The sequence below is a fragment of the Opisthocomus hoazin genome, chromosome 26 (assembly GCF_030867145.1).
Source record: "Opisthocomus hoazin isolate bOpiHoa1 chromosome 26, bOpiHoa1.hap1, whole genome shotgun sequence".
Classification (NCBI taxonomy): Eukaryota; Metazoa; Chordata; class Aves; order Opisthocomiformes; family Opisthocomidae; genus Opisthocomus; species Opisthocomus hoazin.
Genome location: NC_134439.1, coordinates 2,861,643 through 2,880,743, shown reverse-complemented (window position 1 = coordinate 2,880,743; position 19,101 = coordinate 2,861,643). Strand labels below are relative to the sequence as shown.

Below are 19,101 nucleotides of genomic sequence, written 5' to 3'. Positions count from 1 at the left end.
GAGATGCTCCAGTCCCCTCCTCATCCTCGTAGCCCTCGCTGGAGTCTCTCCAGTAGCTTCTCGGAGGGTTGGTTCCCCAGGAGAGCAGTTCCAGGTTGTACCCCCTGCGGGTGGGGAAATCACTGGCTCTGCCCCACTCTGCTCGACCCAGCTGCATTCGCTGAGGCTTTTGCAGCACTGCATGGATTTCCCCAGCCCTCCAGCACAGGACAATGGGGAGTAACGAGTAGTTCTCCAGAAGCCACATCTCCTTTCTGAAAGGTTATGCTTAAAGCTAAGTCTTCACTGACCAGACTTTCTTCTGAGCGCTCTCCCCACCACTGAGCACGGGTAGAACGCTCTGGAACTCAGCGTTTTTATCCAGCTTAGCAATAGGTAGATCTCAGCTCCTAATCAGGCCTGTGTTTTTTCTTAACAAACAGGGGAATTTGCTCAGACTCTCACCCTTAAGGCGACTACTGTTTGTAAGACAACCGAGAGATGAAAATTATAAACGCCAGCACAGCGTGTGTACACAAACCTAACTCTCAGGAAGCGTGGATGAATCTGGGGCGGATATGCCGCTGCCTGGATATAGAAACCCAGAGTTATTCTGGTAGCTGATTCAGTCCCTTTTAAGATGCATGAAGCTGTTACTCATGATAGTAGCTTCGGGCCATGTGCTCATCTGAATTTCACCACCAAGCTCGTGTGGGTGCATTAGGTTTACACCAGCAAGAAGGGAATCTGGTCCACACTTAGAGAAATCTACTGGAGATGAGACAATCCTGGCTCGCACCGAGGCCACTTCACATAGCTTTAGGCATGTATTACCTTTAAAATCTCTTTTATACTGCCAGAGAAGTCGAAAGGGATCTTGGTGAGTGGATCCAGCTGTGTTAGACTGGGCAGAGCACAGCATCCGTGCTTCATTTACGAGCTGCTGCATCCCGAAGGCTGAGTGGATGCAGACCCTCGAGGAGGCCGAGGACGGGCTCCCTGGCAGTGCTGCGGCCGCGATCCTGTCTGCCCCCGGTACCGACCGCGCTGGGAGGTTTGGGTGAGCAGAGCTTTTGCTCCGAACAGCAATTTCTGACTCCTCACCCTGATGTTCCCGGTGCTGCTCTGGGCTCTGCCTGGTGCGTGCTGTGCAGAGCAGCATCGTTCCTCCAGCTCCTTAGTCCGGTAAAACCAGTAAAGCAGAAAGCTTTCACTGGGCTGCAGTGGGTGATTGCTCTGGGTGCTGGCAGAGATATAAGCAGATGACAAACAGCTGATTCGTGGCATTTTCAAAAAAATTCATTATTGTTATCTTTATACAATATCAATTGAGAAGTACACAAATCTTTATAATACTTAAGCAGTGTGATTGACACTGGGTCATTCATAAACTCTCCATTCACGCCTGTGCCCACGAATCCCTTTCCAGTCTGTGTAAAACGCAGGAGAGCTGTTGCTGCAAGCGGTGTGGCGAGCACGTCGGGAGCTGTGCTGGCCCTCTGCTCCTCCCGCGACGGGGCTGAGCGGGGCGGGTTCCTGCACGCTCTGCTGCGGGGCAGACAGCAGCCCTTGGCAAACGCCCTGCGTCTCGTTTTCAGGGGTGCCGAGAAGGTCCCCGTGTGTGTACTTTGCAGTGCAGAGAAACGCTGGCTCATTTTGGTTTTACTGAGTTGTCATTGAGCTGAAATCCATTTGCTTCCCAGCAGCCTAATGGGAAGCTGCTGGATTCAGGCATGTCCCACTTTGCAAAGCCTGGGGAGCGGCAGCAGCATGGCATCAGACGACGCGAGCAGCGGTATTAAATCAGATGGAGAGCCTGTCTTCTCCAATATCCTGTCCCTGATAAAAACATACACCTAGAGCAGAGAATAAGGACAGGGTGTAACACTGTTCCCCCAAATACTCTGCTGATCTCCATCAGCCTGTGGTCAGTCTATCTCTGCATTAATAGCCCACAGCTAATTTTTCCCAGTGTCGGATGTGGAGCAATACGCTATTCTGCTTGTTCTGATCCCTTTCTGTTCATTTTATTTGATGTCTCCGGTCCACCTCAGACCCTGGGTGCTCTCAGGAGCGTTTGTGTCGGCCAGAGAGGATGCCTCACCTGATCCTAGCACTGGTGACACTGGTGTCCAAACCAACCTTTGGCTGAGCACCAAGAAGCAATAACACGGTATCACGATAAACTTCCCTGGAGAAGCAAAGCAGGGGATTGACTGAGCAGGACTAGCAGGGAGACTTGTAGCCCCCAGCTCACAGCCAAGGTGGTGGCCAGCCTGAAGGCCAAGAAATGGATTGCACCCAGCACCAGTTTGCTGCCCAGAAGCTGGGTCTCTGCACGAGAGCTTGTGGAGAGCAATGTGAGCTGTCCCAGGCTAAGATTTCCAAGCACAAGATGCCAATTTTCCCTTTACATTGGCTCTAAGATCAATATTTTGAATTCTTCCTTTTTTTTCTAAGGTCAGCATCAGGTGTTTTCAATTATCACAAAGAAACACCACATTACTTCATCCGGAAGAGCAGAAGAAAATAAATTGGAAATACTGATTATTTGTCTTGTGCAATTATTCTGGGAACAGTTCCCCAGGGACTTACTGCATAATGTGATGTCAATGAACGTGAGAAAAAAACCCGCTGTTGTCATGAAAAACACCCACCGCGAGGAACATATTCAAGGTTTTTTCATGTCCACATGGAAATGTCTCATCTCAGCCCCTTTCTGTCCGTCTCAGAGATGTGATAAACCTAATGTGTCACTATCTCCGGGGGCTAAATGGGGAACGTGGGATGATGCTGCACTAATATTTAGGAGTAGCTGGAAGGAAAATAAACAGTCCTGCTTTTCCTCTGTTTTGTGGAAGGCTCGAGGAGGCTTTCTGGAGCACGTTAAGCAAACTGGCAGATTTGCAGCTGCTGATTCCCCCTTATTTGCAGGCCCTTGACTGCCATCACCTTTCATTGCACCAAGAAATTGATCCCAGCAAAGGGGGGAAAGAAGATGGGGACATGTTCGTTCCCCAGATTTTAAAGCCTGGTACATTGGCACAAGAGAAATGGCTTCTGTGGAGCATCTTGTTTACAAGATTAATGGTGAAATTAAAACAACTCATGTGGTGTTATTAAAACAACTCGTATTCTTACAGACAGAAAGGAGAAAGCGGAGGGGACTGCTCGAAAGGAGGGCGCAGAGGAGATCAGAAAGCGTTTGGTAGGCGCATTTCCAACCAGCCTTTCTCAATTCTCCACGGAGGTTTCATACCTTCAGGTGTATTTTTTGAAAATATCAACCCAGAGCCCTGCGAGAAAAAAACATTGAGATGCCATCTCGGAGAATCATCCAGTCCATTAACCATTGCTCAGAGAAGCGCCATGCGCACCCGCCTCGCGCTCACCCAGCCACATCCAGGGAATTTCAGAGGAGGAGAGAGTGGGAGAGAGCAATTATGAATATGAATGTATGCCATATTTACAGGGACTGCTGTAGAGGAAAATAAAAAAGACCAAGAATCTTCACCTTTGTGCCTCACTATATACCTGGAGCAAAGCCACTCCTCTTGGAGGGGTAAGAGAATCCATCCAAACCTTCCCGAAAAGCACTGACAACATTTCTTCAGGGAAACTAATTCTGACAACATCTTTCTTGGTGTCAAGGCAGAGTCAGTCCGGACGTGGCTCCTGGAGGAACCTTCTTTGTGCTGCAGTTTCCTTTCTTTGGGGCTTTTTCCATCTAAGAGCTCCCTTCATTTTGGCTTCCCGTGGGATTATATTAAAAAACAAAGCAGGTATTTTTAATAAAAAAAAAAGACATCAGCCATCAGATGAGCCAAATGCTGGAGCCTACAGGGAAGCATTAATAAAAAAAGTCCCAACTGGCGAGGGTGGGAGAGGGGACAGCTCGCCAGGGGCTGGATGCTGGCCAGGAGAGAGGCCAGGCTTGATCTGAGCCAGGTCCCATTGTCCTTCATGCTGTACCAGTCTGTGCCTGGAAACCTGCTGGTCTATACAGGAGAGCCGGGCAGGGAAACTGAGGCACCGAGCAAGGTGCCCAGCTCCACATCTCAGAGCAGGCGACTCCCCCTGCGTCCTTTCCGTTGTGCCCCCGGGGTAGCTTGCAGCCCGACGCAGGGTTGTGGCAGAGCCCTGGGAGCCCAGCAGGCTTTTGGGGATGCTGTCCCCCAGCTGCCCCCCAGCCTCGAGCACACCCGGCCCGTGACAACCAGGGCTGTGGGTCTCACACTCAGCCCACCGCTCCGCTGGCCATCCAACCGCTTGCCTGTGCTGCTCCTTCCCGTGCCGACATCCTTGTTTGTAACCTTGTTTTAACCAGCCCTCCCTTACAAACGAGCCCCGAGTCCAGACCCAGTGGGCATGGGAGCTAAAATTCCCCAGGCATCCTCCAAAGCTCCTCAGGAACTGCAGAGGTGGCTTTGCAGAGCCCAGCAAGAGGCACCTGCGAGGGGCTGTGCGAGGCTGCAACAGCGCCCACAAACAGCCCCCGCCGCGGGGATGATGGTGCCGCATCCCCGCGAGGTGCAGACCCCTCGTGCGTCCCGGTCTGCGTTGATGCCGGTCGGCACAGGAGCGCCGTGCACAGGGAATATCGGCTGGATGCAAACCGTGGACACTTCCCTGGGCGTGACGGCTCAGCCCCTTTGCTCTTCCCTGTGCGGCACCGGTGGCTTTCAGAGGCTGTTAATGGTGTGGGGCCAAATCCTGTTTCCCATTCCCCCTCCTGGGAAAATGTGCTGAGCCTCCCCTGAAGTTCATAGGGAGGGACCCAAACTTTCTCTGCTGACAGCGAGAGCAGAATCCAGCCCTAAGTGTTCAAAGTTTCCCAGTGTTGTTTTTTTCTTTTTCAAATCAATGTCATTTTAAAATTATATAACTGCAAAAAAGCATCAGAAAAACTTAGGGATGGTGCTTCTATTTTATCAAACCTTTTCTCCATTAGTCTTCCCACTCAACTGCTGTCACCCATTAGCCTGCCAAAGAAACGTTAGACGGATCCTTTCTCTTTGGCAGCTCAGCAGGTAGCACTTACCTGCCCTGCCAGCCAGCCCTGCTCATGTCCTGCCCAGCTTCCCTGCGGATGGGCTTTGCCCGTGCCAAGGACAGCGGGAATACTAGTGGGGACAGCCCTTTAGCACCGACCCCGCGGCCCCTAGTCCTAGCCAAATCACGTAAAGAGGGTAAAAGCCCCCAAACTCTCCTTCTGCAGCAGCCGCCAGTGTTGGGAGAGTTTGCCACGACCCGGGATTTCCACGGATGGGCATCGCCCCAGTGAACTCATGCTGAAATACCCGGCCATATTCCCACTGAATTTGGAAGGAACTGGAGCAACTTTGGAGCTGCCAAAGCTTCTCCTTTGAAATAGTTTTTGACGGGAATTCAGGTTTTTCTGATGGAGAGGGGGGTCTTTTCCTTGTGCAGAACGGAGTTGTTTCCCTTGGGAAGCATCACTGAAAATCCCCCGCTATCGGCAAACGGCCGCCGTCGCCCTGGGAGTCTCCACGTGCCTTCGCCCTGCCGTGCCGCGGGGTGAACATGCCAGGAGCAGTCAGGGCGAAGTCGAATCAGCTGGAGACTTGCCCTCCTGTGCTTCCAGCCACATCCCGCAGGTACACCGGCAACTTTTATAATAATTGTATTTATTGATTTCTGCCAATGTGACCTCTGCGCTCAGCTAGAGCACACGGCTGTGCGAGCAAGCATCAGGGCGTGCGTGCGTGCGTGAGACGCGCACCCTTCCCAAGCACCAACCCACACACATGGCTCTCTCCTGGACTCAGGACAGCGGTCTCCAGGTGACCGTTCATGCTGTGGACCTCTGACACCTGCTCTGGCTATTTCTGCTCTCCTTGCAGAGCCACTTGCTCACAAAGAAAGAACCCCCACACACACCCCAAACTAGCATTTTTGCAGTATGGTGCAAGTCTTTGTGCCACAAATCATTCCCAATAGCAAATAGATTTGGGGATGGGGAGGTTTCAGTGGCGACTTTTGGGTCAGATCCTGGCTGTGGGAACATTCCAAGGCTACTTAATCCTTAAAATTCCAGCCAAAGCCTCGGTGGGGAGACCCCAAACTGGCCCAGAGAGTTAAATATTTGCTTTTCAGCAGATGACCCTCATGCAGCAAATACAGCAGCCTCCAACCGTGGCCCTAGTGCAGCAGGATTAAAGTCTGAGGTTGTTTCATGCAAGAGGTGACCGTCCCCTTTCATCCTGACCGAGCTGTGCTCGTATTTCAGTATTTGAAGCATGACTTTCCCAGCTTCCCTCCCTGCTGCTATAAAGAACGGGGCTGTGGCAGCCTCTTCGCCTTCGCTTGCATTTGAAATAACAGCAACAGGTTTAAGAGGAGAAAGGGCTATTTCCCACCTGGCTCCCACAAGAGTCTTCAAATACCTAGGAAAGACAAAGAATAAATATTAACTTAAGAAATTGCTCCCTTAACTTGATTTAGAAGCAAAACTCCCTGGGAGAGATGTAATTTTCAGTCCCCTTCAGCATCTAAACACAGAGCAGCTTTCCTCTGTATTTGCTAGGTCCAGTAAATTTAACCTGAGAAAAAAAGTGTTCAGCAGAGGCAGGAAGGGTGGAATTACGACAGCAGGCGAATATTCCCTCCAGACAGAGGAGGTGACATGAAATATTCACCAGGACTCCTCCTGGCCCTGGCCTGACCGCAGCGGCTGCTGTGTGGGTGCCATGTCCAGCCCCAGATGTCCACCGGGAAGCTCCAGGTTCCCATTTTCCAGGTGCTGTTGCTCCCTGGGATGTGACATCTGAGGCCAGGTGAGGCCCAGAAGAGCCTCCAGACCCACATTCACACTCCAGGCCACGGAGTATCCAGAATTATCCCCCCAAGACAGAGAAGCCGGGATCTCCCTCCCACGCCCCCCACTATTGCGTCCCACTGCCACGTGTGAAGGTGTAGGTGACGTCTAATCCTCATATGGATCAGCTCACGGTCCCACAGCCCAGGACCAGCGTGCTGAATTGCACAGATTTGAATAATAAAGTGAGCTTAGAGGCTTTTTTTCTTTCCCCAGATTCTTTTTTAATTAAGCCAGAACATCTCCTGTGGCAGTGTACACAAAGAGGTAAAACGCTCTGGAGCGTGATTAAACACCCAAGTGAAGCAGCGACAACATCGCTCCTGCTCCCGCGCTGCACAGCCCATCAGAAATAAAGACGTGAGCTAAAATAGCACGAGCTCATCCAGCAAAATGCCAGGTGACTCCAAGCAAACTTCAGCCCTTTATATACAGGCAAAAGAAAAAGAAAAAGAGATGACAACACAAAAAAAACGGCTGCAGCACTGCTCTGTGAAGAGCCGCCTCAAGGCTCTGAAGTTCAGAGATGCAGTCCCTGTCTCCAAAAAGGAGACAAGATTCAGTTTTCTTTTTTGTCCTGAAGATGGAATAATTTCTCCAGCCTCCGGCCGTGTCTCATGCATCCCCCCACTTTCTGGCAGTCTTGCAGGACTCCTTTTTAAAGGCGTTGCTTTCTCTTTTCTCGTATCTGTGCTGCGTGGTGGGCTGGATGGATCCAGGATAACTCCAGGTGACGTAGCAGAAGTATACCAAAGCTCGGGTATGGGGTGCCAGCCTCTTTTTCCGTCTGTCTCTCCCCATTTCCTTCCAGTCCCCAGACAGAGCAGCAGTGATTTGCTCCAGCTCACAGGGCGCTGCCTGACCCTCTCCCGCCCAGCACGACCGCGCGATGTCTCACCGGGGCTGAGCTAAAACATTGCGGCCAGCCAAGCCTCGGGGCTGCCCACTGAGGGAGGGGAGGCTCTTGCTCAGCCCTGGCCAGCAGGATGGTGGCCACAGGGCCACCAAAATGCATGGAGAGCATTGCAGCAGGAGGTGGGTTGTCCCCACCTTCCCTTGTGACTGCGGTGCTGGTAGGTACGAGAAGCCCCATGTTCCGTAACAGATTTGTTGAGCGCAATAGGAAAGGAGCTTACTGATATTGAGAGGCTGTGAGAACTTTGCGTTTAAATTTGCTCAAAAGAGTTAACGTTAAAAATAGTTCTTAAGAAATCCAGAGGTATTTTCATTTGTTTCACTCCCTCTCCTCTTTTCTTCAGTGGCGAAATGGAAAACAGGAGAAGAAAGAAAGGGAGATAACTGGGAGGATGCCATCTGGGAAGTTTAAAATAGATTAAAATCATTCGTCTTTTCTACCTGCAGAAGAAATATATACACATATATATATACACGGGTGCGCATATATATATGTATATATTATCTTTTTGCTCCTTTAAGGAAAGTTAGTGAACGATGGTTATCTCAGGAAATGCCAATTTAACTAGACTCGGCTAATTAGAGGACACAGGACAGCCCTGGCATGCGTGGCACTGCACAGGACCCTTGATAATCTCCAGTTGTTTTTTAAGAGGATTCCAAGCCCAGGGACCAGCCCTTTCCAGCCACGTGTCTCAGTGTCCCCTCCAAAAACCTGGGACATTGGAGGAGGAAATCCTTGCTGGCGTGCAGGGACAGGGGACTCCCTGCGTGTGCATCCCGGCTGCTGTGTGGGCAAATGTGACACCTCTACGGGGAGTCACAGCCAGGTCCCCCACCCCAGCTGAGATGTGGCTCCTCCTGAAGCCTTTCTAATTAATCCTTAGCAGCCTCCTGCATAACCCTAGAAAACCCCGCTTTTATTTGCTTTTCACAGACTGTGAGTGCCAGCGTAATCCCTGGAAGAGCAGCAGCATCTTTACTCACTTGGGCATTTGTTTGATCTCTCTCGGGTGTTTTTTTTAATACACACATGAGGCACGGAAAATGAGATATCAAAAGTTTTCCTATTTCTGGACCTGAAAGCAGAGTTGTAAAATGCAAACCGTTTTACTACTCTACTGATGCCAGAATGCATGCAGCAGATTAGGAGCTAGGCTACTGACATATTATTTATGTGCCTTCAATATTTTATTATGGATCAAGTATTTCACCTCCCTACATTAAAAGCACACAGCCCCAAAACACTGCAGACCCAGAAAAATCGCTGGAACAGATGCAGTCAGGGCTGCACCTAGGAGGGTTCTGCTCTGAGAATCCTCGATTAATTCGGAGAATTTCACTGCCGGGAGCTCAATAATTTACTTTCAAGGAAAATAAAATGGAAGCAAAGCAAACCAGCCCCCTTCGGAACGAAGGCGTTGTTGTGGGGTGGCAGCAGCCTGCAGGTTCCCCAGAGCTGCGCTGGTCCGGGCTGGCGCCGGGGCGGCTTTGTCACACGCTGGGATTTGAGGCAGCAGTCGCAGAATGAAGGCCAAGATGGTAGCTTCCATGGAAACCCCTCTTTCCAAGCGGTTTGTGACTTTCACGTAACATGGTGGCTTCAGCAGGAATTGTCTGGGCGGCAGCTAAGCGAAGCAGAGAAGTATTCCAGAAAAATGGGTGCTTGCAGAACACAAGGGAGGAGCACGCTCATTTTGCTCTGAGCTACGCCGACCCGCTGGGCTGCGAGAGCAGATCTGCCCCAGCGAGGCGCTCGTTGTGTGGCCGTGCCGGAGTCAGATCCCCGCAAAGCCGGCAGCTCTGCGGGCCACCCGGCTGTGCTCAGCCTGTGCTTTCTGCACCGGGATCTCCCGCGGCACCGGGGGATGCTCCTGCGCAGGGAACGGGGGTCACTTTCCCGACCCACGGTGACTTTGAACCTCCAGCCTGGGGACAACCGGCCTTTGGGTCTCGGGCTGCATCAGGGGAGGTTCAGATTGGATATTAGGAAAAGTTTCTGTACTGAAAGAGTGGTCAGGCATTGGACCAGGCTGCCCAGGGCAGTGGTGCAGTCACCATCCCTGGAGGGGTTCAAAAAATGTGTAGATGTGGCACTTCAGGACATGGTTGAGCAGGCATGGTGGTGTGGTGTTGATGGTTGGACTTGATGATCTCAGAGGTCTTTTCCAACCTTCATGATTCCGTGATTCTATTCTATTCATTCTCCTTGGCTTGAGCTCCTGAGAGCTGAAATCAAGCCCTTCATTTTCCAGGGGCTTGGACAGCCCAGACCCCAGTGCTGCAAGGTGCTGATCAGAGTCCTGCACCTCTTGATCCCATCCCTGTAATCTCGCCTCCTGCCTTCAGCGAGTAAAACCGCTCTAAAGCAGACGATGCCGCAGCTTTGCGAAGCTGATCCACGTCCCGGGCGCGCTCATGGTGTTGCTACCGAGCCGTAACTCATCGCGGCGCCGAACCGGGGGTGAATCTGCTGCCCACCCGCGCGGCAGGAACTGCTCTGCGGAACTGAGCGATGGAATAAATCCCACAAATCCCCTGGGATGCCCTAACTCCCGCTCACGGGGGTGGAGGGAAGCTGCAGCCCTGAGAGCCAAGCCCGGAAACCTCGGAAACTCTTGTGCTAAATTCACATTTATGGACCTGAGCTTTTAACTCCGCATCTGGCTCTCCCGGGGGCTGCAGGGCTCTGGGGAACAGAGGGGGTTTGCGGGGTTTGCAGCTTGCCAGTCCCCCTGAGAGTCCAGAGGGAAAAGCGTTCGGGGTTGAGCTTTCACTCCTTTGGCTCCCTTACGGGATGAATTAAATAATAGCAATAAAAGGGTCCAGCTGGAAGAAAGTATTGTGATTTACTTTCCAGGGGTTTTAAAGCTTTTATTTAATCCTTTTTGTCTTAACCTGAGACAATGTTTGAAGTGAAAATGAAGTTTCAAAAGAAGGCTATGCTTTTGCTTTAGAGAAACTTCAGAGTATTTGTCTTTTCTGTGCCTTGCGGGAGCACGCGGGTTACATCTTGGGGGGCGGAACGGCAGGATTCACCCGAAATGATTCACTGAGTTTCTCCCGTACAGTTTTCTTTCCATCCAAACTCTGTTCCCCAACAGAAGGAGCGAACTCGCCCACCCAAGGGATAATTCTAAGAGTGACTTGTTGATTAATAAGCAATATTTATTGATTCCAGCTCTATTCTTCTTTCCATGCCTTAAGCCCAATAAGCTTTTAAGCTGCTCTGGCTGCGTAAAGAATTAACCAGGGCTCTGACGAAGCAAGCGCCCAGGGTGAGGGGGTAACGGGAGCTCTTTCTCAAACAGCGGGAAGAATGGAAAGGGGTTTCCAGAGGGTGGGCGCGTGGGCCGGGCGAGACGTCACACCCGCTGAGGCGGGCTTCGAGTTTTGTAATTTTATGATCAGGTTTTGTCTGGTTTGTCTTCATGAAGTTTTCATGGGGAAGCTTTGGAATTTCAGCTCAGGATGAAGTTGTTCTTACTCCTATTGACCATCAGCTTTTCTTTGCTTTTTTTTTTTTTAGATTAAGAGAAGTTACTTCCCTGTGATAAATCTGGAGATTTGAGCAGATCATTTGGAGTGGGCGCATTAAGGGAATAAAGCAGCTTTCCACGCAAACCTGGCATTCTTCCCTTCACAGTCCCCCTTTGCCAAACTACCCCCACCCCAAAGCCGAAGTGAAAAACCCTTCAGAGAGGGGGCAGAGGCTGAGAATAAGCAAGTGGAGGAATTCCAGGGCTGCGCTGTGTCTCTCTGGCCAGGCACAGCCCATAGCCCAGGCACCGCCAGGGAACCCGGCACCGTCCCTGACTCTTTGATGCAAGGCAGCGATGAGGTTTGGGGCGGGGGGAGGGAATATCTGAGGACGTTTGTAGCCAGGCACCTTTTACGTCCTGGGGTTTGTGTCAATCTATCTCTGTGACAATCTCAGACCGCCTCGTGGCAAAGCGGTTCGGATGTTTATTATCCTGAGTGAGCCAAGGGGAAAAACTCCCACTGATTTCAACAGGTGGCAGGAAAAAAGCTGAGATCTGCTTCAAAACCGGGCTGAGAGCTGCTCGATACCGCGCTAGGACGAACGGAGTCACTTCTGGCCTTTTCCCATTGGGTTTGAGAAAGGTCGCGGCCATCTTTCTGGGTTTGGAAAGGCTTTGATGCTCACGAGCGGTGCTAAAAAATGGTGAAACTCCTGCGGAGCGCGGTCACGGGTACGCTGCGAGCAGGGGCACCGCAAATCAGCCAAGTTATCCGAGGGAGTAAAGCTGAGCCGACGTGTTTGCGTAAATCCCTGCTGCCCCCAGCTCCGGCACGGGAGACCAGGGCACGAGCTCGGGGCCCCTCAAACACATTTTTCCCTGTGGCCCCAGAGCCAGGAGTGGGATTTCGGGGTTTGCTGGGGTTCAGCTGCACGTTTGCAGCTTTGCCACAGTGAAACAGAAACTCTCCGCAGGCGGCTGGAGATAACCGGGCTGTAACGGCTCCATCTATTGGGTGAAAACACAGAACGGAGCAAAACGCACGCGGAAAATGAATTCAGAGGGGAGAAAAAATAAAATATCAGAGGGGATTCAAAGCAGTTATCGCCACTTACGGCTTAATTGGACACAATTACAGCGATGCTTCTTGGTACTGTTCGAAATCAAAATGCAGGTGACGCCGAGCTGCTTTTCAGAGCTCGGAGGACGAGACACCAACCCAGACCGCAAGTTATTGCCGGCTGGTCAAGGCGGTGGGGAAAGGGGGCTCTTTTTGCGCGCCCGACGCAGGGCAGCAGGACCCCGCTGTCCCCCAAAGCGCTCCCCGGGCTTCGGCATGGCCTGGGCGCACGGCTGGCAGGGGCCGGAGCGGGGGGGATGCTTCGCTGAACCCCTTTTTCCGTGCCGCTTTCATGGAAGCGGAGGAGCGCAGAGCAGCTTCGCTACGGAAAGCAAAAAGCAGCTTCCCCCCCCCCCCCCCAAATCAGCCGCTTCCCCCCGAAAGCAGCTCCCCGCAGCCGGTGCCAGCCGCGCCGGGGGGTTCTGGAGGGTTTGCTCGTGTCTGCGGCAGCGCCTGGGCCCCGGGGGAGCTGGAAAGCAGCAAAACAAACTCCGGCTGGAGGAGGGAGGAGGGAGGAAGAGGAGGGAGGGGAAGGCTCCCCGAAGCCCGGCGGCACCGGCGGTCCCGGGAGCTGCGAGCGGGGCCGCGCTCCCCCTGCTCTGCCAGGGGATAAATAAGGGGGGGGGGGGGGGGGGGGGTTCTCCGGAGCAGCAGCGGCGCGATCGGGGCCGAGCGATCCCTCCCTCCCTCCGCCTCCCGAGCGGCGGGGCCGGCCGCCGCAGCCGGGGCTCGCACCGCTGCGCCCCGCTCTTCCTCCTCCTCCTCCTCCTCCTCCGCGGAGCGGGCTGCCCCGGGGGAACGAGGGGCGGCCGGGGCCGGCGGAGCGCGGGTCGGGGCGAGGCGGCCGCCCGGAGTCGGGGGGGTCCCGCAGCTCTCGCCCCGCGGAACGGTGCCCGGGGAGGCGGGGGGGGGGGGTGGCTCGGAAGGCGGCTGGTGTCGGGGAGCACCGGAGGTCCCGGCAGCGAGCCCGGCGGTACCGGAACGGCGGGGGGGGGGGGGGGGGGTAGGGAGGTCCCGGGAGCGAGCCCGGTGATACCGAAGCGGGAAGGGGGGAAGGCTCGGTGCGGGGCGGGGGAGGTCCCGGGAGCAAGCCCGGTGGTACCGGAGCGGGGGGGGGGTGCAAGGTCCCGGGAGCGAGCCCGGCGGTACCGGAGCGGGAAAGGCTCGGTGCGGGGCGGGGAAGGTCCCGGGAGCGAGCCCAGCGGTACTGGAGCGGGCGGGGGTGGGGGAAGGCGGCGGGGTTGCGGGGCTCGGCGAGCCCTCTGCTCCGGCGGGCGGTGCCCGGTGCCGGCGGCGGCGGGCGGAGGAGGGGGGGGGAGCAGAGCGGGAGCGTCGCCGCAGCATGTGAGCGGCGCGGCCGGGCAGGCGGGAGGCTCGGCCGGCGGCTGGCGGGCAGGGCCGCCCCGCTGCCCCCCGCGGCGGCATCCACGGCAGCAGCAACCGCAGCGGCGGCGGGGCCCGGCATGCCGCGCTGCCGGAACTGCCGCCCGGCGGAGAGCTCGGTGCCGGCGCGGCGCTCGGCCCGCGGCCGCTCCCCCCGCCGCTCGGGGCCGCTGCCGGCCGCGGCGCGGGCACCGGCGGGGCCCGGCATGGCGCGGGGCCGCCGCGCGCACTGAGCCCCGGGCGGCGGCGGGGAGCGCCCATGGCGCGGGGGCGCCGGGCGCCGGCGCTGCGCACGCGGCTGCACGGGCTGCGGCACATGTGCTCGCGGCGGGCGGCGCTGGCGCGGCGGGCGCTGTGGGTGCTGGCCTTCTGCGCCGCGCTGGGCTCGCTGCTCTCCTGGTCCTCCAACCGCCTGCTGCACTGGCTCGCCTTCCCCTCGCACACCCAGGTGCGCACCGAGTGGAGCCGCCAGCTGCCCTTCCCCGCCGTCACCCTCTGCAACAACAACCCGCTCCGCTTCCCCCGCCTCTCCAAGGGGGATCTCTACTACGCGGGGCACTGGCTGGGCTTGCTGCTGCCCAACCGCACCGCCCGCCCGCTGCTCACCGAGCTGCTCCGCGGCGACGAGGCGCGGCTGCGCTGGTTCGCCAAGCTGGCCGATTTCCGGCTCTTTTTGCCCCCCCGGCACTACGAGGGCATCAGCGCCGAGTTCATGGACCGCCTGGGCCATCAGCTGGAGGACATGCTGCTCTCCTGCAAGTACCGCGGCGAGCTCTGCGGGCCCCACAACTTCTCCGCGGTGAGTGTGCCCGGCGAAGCCCCCCTGTCCCCGCGTCCCGCGTGCAGGGGGGTTGCGGGCCGGCGGCCGGTCTTTGCGTGGGCACGGCCGGGGCTCCCGCGCAGAAGCCCCCCCCCGCGCATCTCTGCCCACCAAGCCGTGTCCCTGAGCACTCACTGCTCCCCGGGACCAGAGCTGATGCTTGCTGGCTTAAAACTCCGGCCATCAGCAGGGACTTGCTATCCCCCCCCCCCCTTTTTAATTTAATTATAAAATGGAACGGTGCAGCCGTCCCAGCGACTCCTGTCACACTGGCCCTGTTGCTTCCAGCGCGGTTGCATCTCGACTTTTCCCGTCTCCAGCCAAGAGGCAAAGTTTCCCGGGGTGAACCCTGGCTGCTGCACCGCGCCGGGGAGCGGGGGCTGGCAGCGGGGGCCCCCCCCGGGGGTCGGGGCCGGGGGCTCGGTTCCCCACCCCGCGGGTTCCTCGCTGGCTGGCTGAGCCGCACCCCGCACAGCTGCGAAGCGTTGGGCAGCCCGATCTGCTCTGCTAATGAGCAGCTCTGCTAATTGGGGCTGCTGCCTTTGCCTGCTGGAAGGGCCCCCGGCCTCCTTTGTGGGTGCGCCAGGTGGGGCTTTGCCCCTGAACTCTGCCATGGCATCAAACCCCTAAACTTCAGGCGCTGTTTTTCCAACCACCGAGAGCATCCCTGCTTGAAAAGATTCCCGTGGGACCGTCCGCAGGCTGCGGTGCGGTGAGAGGAGATGCTGAATCGCAGTAGCTGAAACTGGACTCTTTTGAGTGACCCTGTTGTATTTCATTGATAGCAGCTGGATGTTTATTGTGCTGGAAAGTTCTGCTCTTCCAATCTCTGCAGATATCCAGGAGAGAGAGGTATACACTGCGATTAAATACTCTCGCCGCTGTTAGCGGTGCTGGTGTCTGGAGGGAGAGATAACTAGTTTGAGCTGTTGCTGCTCCGCACGCAGGAGAGGAGTTGAATTCCCTGTTCTGAAAGTGCTGCTGGAGATGCGTACCTAAAATCAAAAGAAATTGTCTCTTTGGACTTGTCACGTCAGCCTAGCTGGCTGCTAAATTGTAAAAGGGAGGAGGGAGAAAATCCCTGCGGGATGAAGTGAGCTGCCCAGGACTGTGGAGTTAGCATATGCTGTTGCAAGGATGAGCAGAAATGGCACACTTAAACAAAAATAACCCAAACTAAAACCCCCCAAAAACCCAAAACATGTTGAGGCAGGCCCTTTCTAGCAGGACAAGACTGCAGACCAGTCCAGTGGCATAAGGAAATTTGGGAGTAATAGGCAGAAACAGACACTTGGCCTCTGGGCTGGGAAAAGCTGCCTCCCTCTTCCAGTTCCTCGGTTTACAAGTGTGATGATGTTGGCTCGTCATCAGCAGGGCCTGACTGCAGGTTCTAATGAACTCTTGTTCCAAGTTGTGGCGAGCAAGGCAACGTGATTTGCCTTGTCCGAAGAAACATAAAGCCTGGCGCGCAGTGTTGGCTTGACGTGGGCGACTGATGCTGGGAGGGTGAGGCCGGAGTTGAGGGCAGACTCTGGCTGATGTGACTGGGTGCTAGATGCTCTGCAGCAGCGGTTTTATACCACCGAGGAGGGCTAACGAACGCGGTGGTCTTCAACCACCCTGCACATGTCTGAAAAGCTGCCTCTTGAGGGTGAGAGGGATGGAAACTGGTGTGTGTTAGCCCGGAGAGTCTTGCTGGGAGCTCGCAGCATGCCGGGACGTGGCCCGGGCGCAGGGCAACGCTCCCCATCCCCTGTCAGACCTGTGCCATTGCCTGGAATCGCTCAGCTGGGGAAACAGGAGAAATACTTGGGATTTTTCACCCTTCTTCGGATTGTAAAGGGTGTGTGGCGCCAGGGGGGACAGCGGGGTGGAGGGAGGTGGGAGCCCTCCGTGCCAGGGCAAGCAGCTGGATCTGCCTTCCCCGCACTGAGCTGCTGCGTGAAGCAGGGTGAGGAGGGAGGTAGTGCCTGCTCCCCCCGGCACGGCACGTCCTGCCTCCTCTCTGTTGTAAAGCAGACGGGAGTGACCTCTGCATTGTCCTTGAGCAAAGGCTGAGGAGCTTTTCCACCTGTGAATCCCTAGTGAAGAGGAGATGTTTCTTGGGGAGATGCAGCTCCTCTGGGCTCTGGCGTGGGCGATGCACCAGCCTTGGGGTTTGCTGCGAGGGTTGAGAGCTGGGCAGCCCCAGGCTTCCCTTTGGGTCAGGGCTACTTGAAGCCTCGACTTTTCACCTGAACTAGGAGGAAATCCCACAGAGGAGGGGCAAGAAAATTGTGTGGTTTGAACTGGGCACAGGCAGGAAGCAAAGCGAGTGGATAAGGTCGAGTGCAAACTGAATAAATGATAGTGTTAAGTGTATTTTGCAGTTTTTTGTACCTGCTCGGATGCTCAGAGAGCATTTTCTGTCTCAGAAGACGAGTGTGAGGTAATGCTTGCAGGGTTATAGCTTTCAGTAGGTAAAAAAAAAACCGAAAGAGCAAACCAGACGTGTTTCTGAGCAAACAAATCCCTCCTCAGATCTGAGGCAGAAGAGAAGGCTCTGGATGAGAGTGCTGGCCGCCTTTTATTCTCTCCGGCTCTGCTCGTGCATCTCGTACAGGCGATTGCCTCTTGCCTCTCCTTTCAGCCCCGCTTTGTTTACACCATTCGGGCACGGCGGCAATGGCACTTCTGAAACTTGAAGTAGCAAAGGGCCCTGTGAAAATCAGCGCAGCGAAACCGACGGGAGTAGGCAGCGCTGCTTTTTTATTCCCCGGTGTATGTAAACACGGGGGGTTTGCACTGGTTTGTGGAGCTGGGTGCTGCAGGGCTGAAATGATTCGGCTGGGCACGTTTAGCTTAGTTCTGAGCGCTCGGTGCTGGATGACTCCCTTGCCTGCGCGAGGCAGGTTGTGTCGGCCGTGTGCGGCGTTCTCCAGCCGGGTGAGGACGGCTGTGTACAGGCGGGATGGGGTCACAGAATCACAGAATAGTAGGGGTTGGAAGGGACCTCTGTGGGTCATCTAGACCAACCCTCCTGCCGAAGCAGGGTCACCCAGAGCAGGCTGCACAGGTCTGGTACCCTCAGTCACTATACGGGGTTGCCTCATGCCGTAGCCTGACCTGGAAGCGCGGCCGTGGCGCGAGGTGATGGTTCCGCACGTGCTTGGCTGCCGCCTCCACTCGAAGCGTCGGCTCGGCGGTTGGCGGCCGTCGGAAACCTCCTCCCGTTTCTGATGTAACCCTGTCGGAACTGGGCAGTGATCGAAGATGGTGTTTGCTGTCCCTTGCGGGAATGGCCCCGTTGATCCGTCACTGAGTATCGGGCTGAGGTGGACGATTGCTTCGCTCCACATCGCTTGAATTTGGGTGTTGAGTTATTCCATGCAGCTCTTCTTGTTTCCAAAATATTCGTCTTGGTTGTCCTTTGCTTATTGACCACTTCCTTTTTCTTTCTGAGAAAGCTGTTAATACATCCCAGGAGTTGTGATTTACGGGCTAATTACCTCATCCTGATTTAATCCCTTCCCAAATACAACTCTTGCCCTGCCGGTTGCGAGGGGCCGAGCCGGGTTGCAGGGAGGGCTGGCAGCTCGCCGGCGCCGTTCTGCTTGCACCCCGGGGAAACAAACCCTGGCGAAGGCGGTGATGTGTGGGGCTGCTTCAGACTGCGGTCAGTACCTGTTAGTGGTTTTATTTGCTCACCATTTATTTTTTTAAAAACGTTTGAATTTATTCCTGGAAGAGGGACTTTGTGGGGTAGCAGTTGCATGGACCTGGGTGCTGCTCTGCCGCAGGACAGCGCATTTTTAAAAGTATTCATGAATGCAGGAAGGTATTTAAAAATATTCACACCGTGTCCAGTGTGAAGCTGACACTCATCAGACTAAATCAGTGAGACATTTCCAGCACTGGGTTGGCCTCGGCTTGCGTTGCGACCGCGGGTGGGAAGCGCTGTGCCGCCAGCCTGGGTGGACCGAGGCGCGGAGGAGCTGGGAGCGCCGTATTTAGCACCAGCATCACTAATTGCACAGCAATTTCAGCACGCGTGTGTGGTCTTGTTTGTTTGGGGATTTTGCTCGCTCTACTGCAAACAAACTGTTTTACCCAATTCCTTTTTTAGACCCGTATTCTGTTATATTTTTATTTTAATGATTATTATTTTTTTAGCACCAGTTCCAAACATAACTTAACTCTGGCTTGCTTTTACTGTTCCTTTTGGAAGGGAACTGGGTTGCGTTTAATTATGCTGATGTGGGGCTGAAGCTTTAAATCTGCTCCCGGTTTGTACAACTGCCATTTAAGGGAGCGGCGAGCGGAGCCAGTTGGATTCAGTCTCGCTCATTAAGGCAGCGGTGCCAAGTCCATGCTCTCCTCACCAGACTGCAGCGGCATTAAGCAATATTACTAATTGTGTGTTAGTTAGCGTCAAAGAATCCAAGGAGAAGTTAGGACTGAACTGTACAAAGTGATGCTTGCTGTGAAATACGGGCTGGCTCCGAAAAGGGGTTTGGGGCAATTTAATCTGTGTTTGGGTCAGTTGGTCCCCGCACTGAAGTTAGATATTCCTGTTTTCCTGCAG

General features: G+C 55.0%; 1 protein-coding gene across 3 annotated transcripts in view; it reads left to right on the top strand.

The window, feature by feature from the left end:
- Positions 1-19,101, top strand: part of LOC104338677 (acid-sensing ion channel 2) — a 513,818-nt gene that overhangs the window by 392,039 nt on the left and 102,678 nt on the right. The window contains exon 1 of one of the 3 annotated variants that reach the window (XR_012766231.1): positions 14,330-14,516. The exons of the other annotated variants lie outside the window; for them this stretch is intronic. The gene's annotated coding sequence lies outside the window, so the exon portion shown is untranslated. Of the gene's footprint in view, positions 1-14,329; positions 14,517-19,101 lie in introns of those variants that run through there. 3 annotated transcript variants of the gene reach the window in all.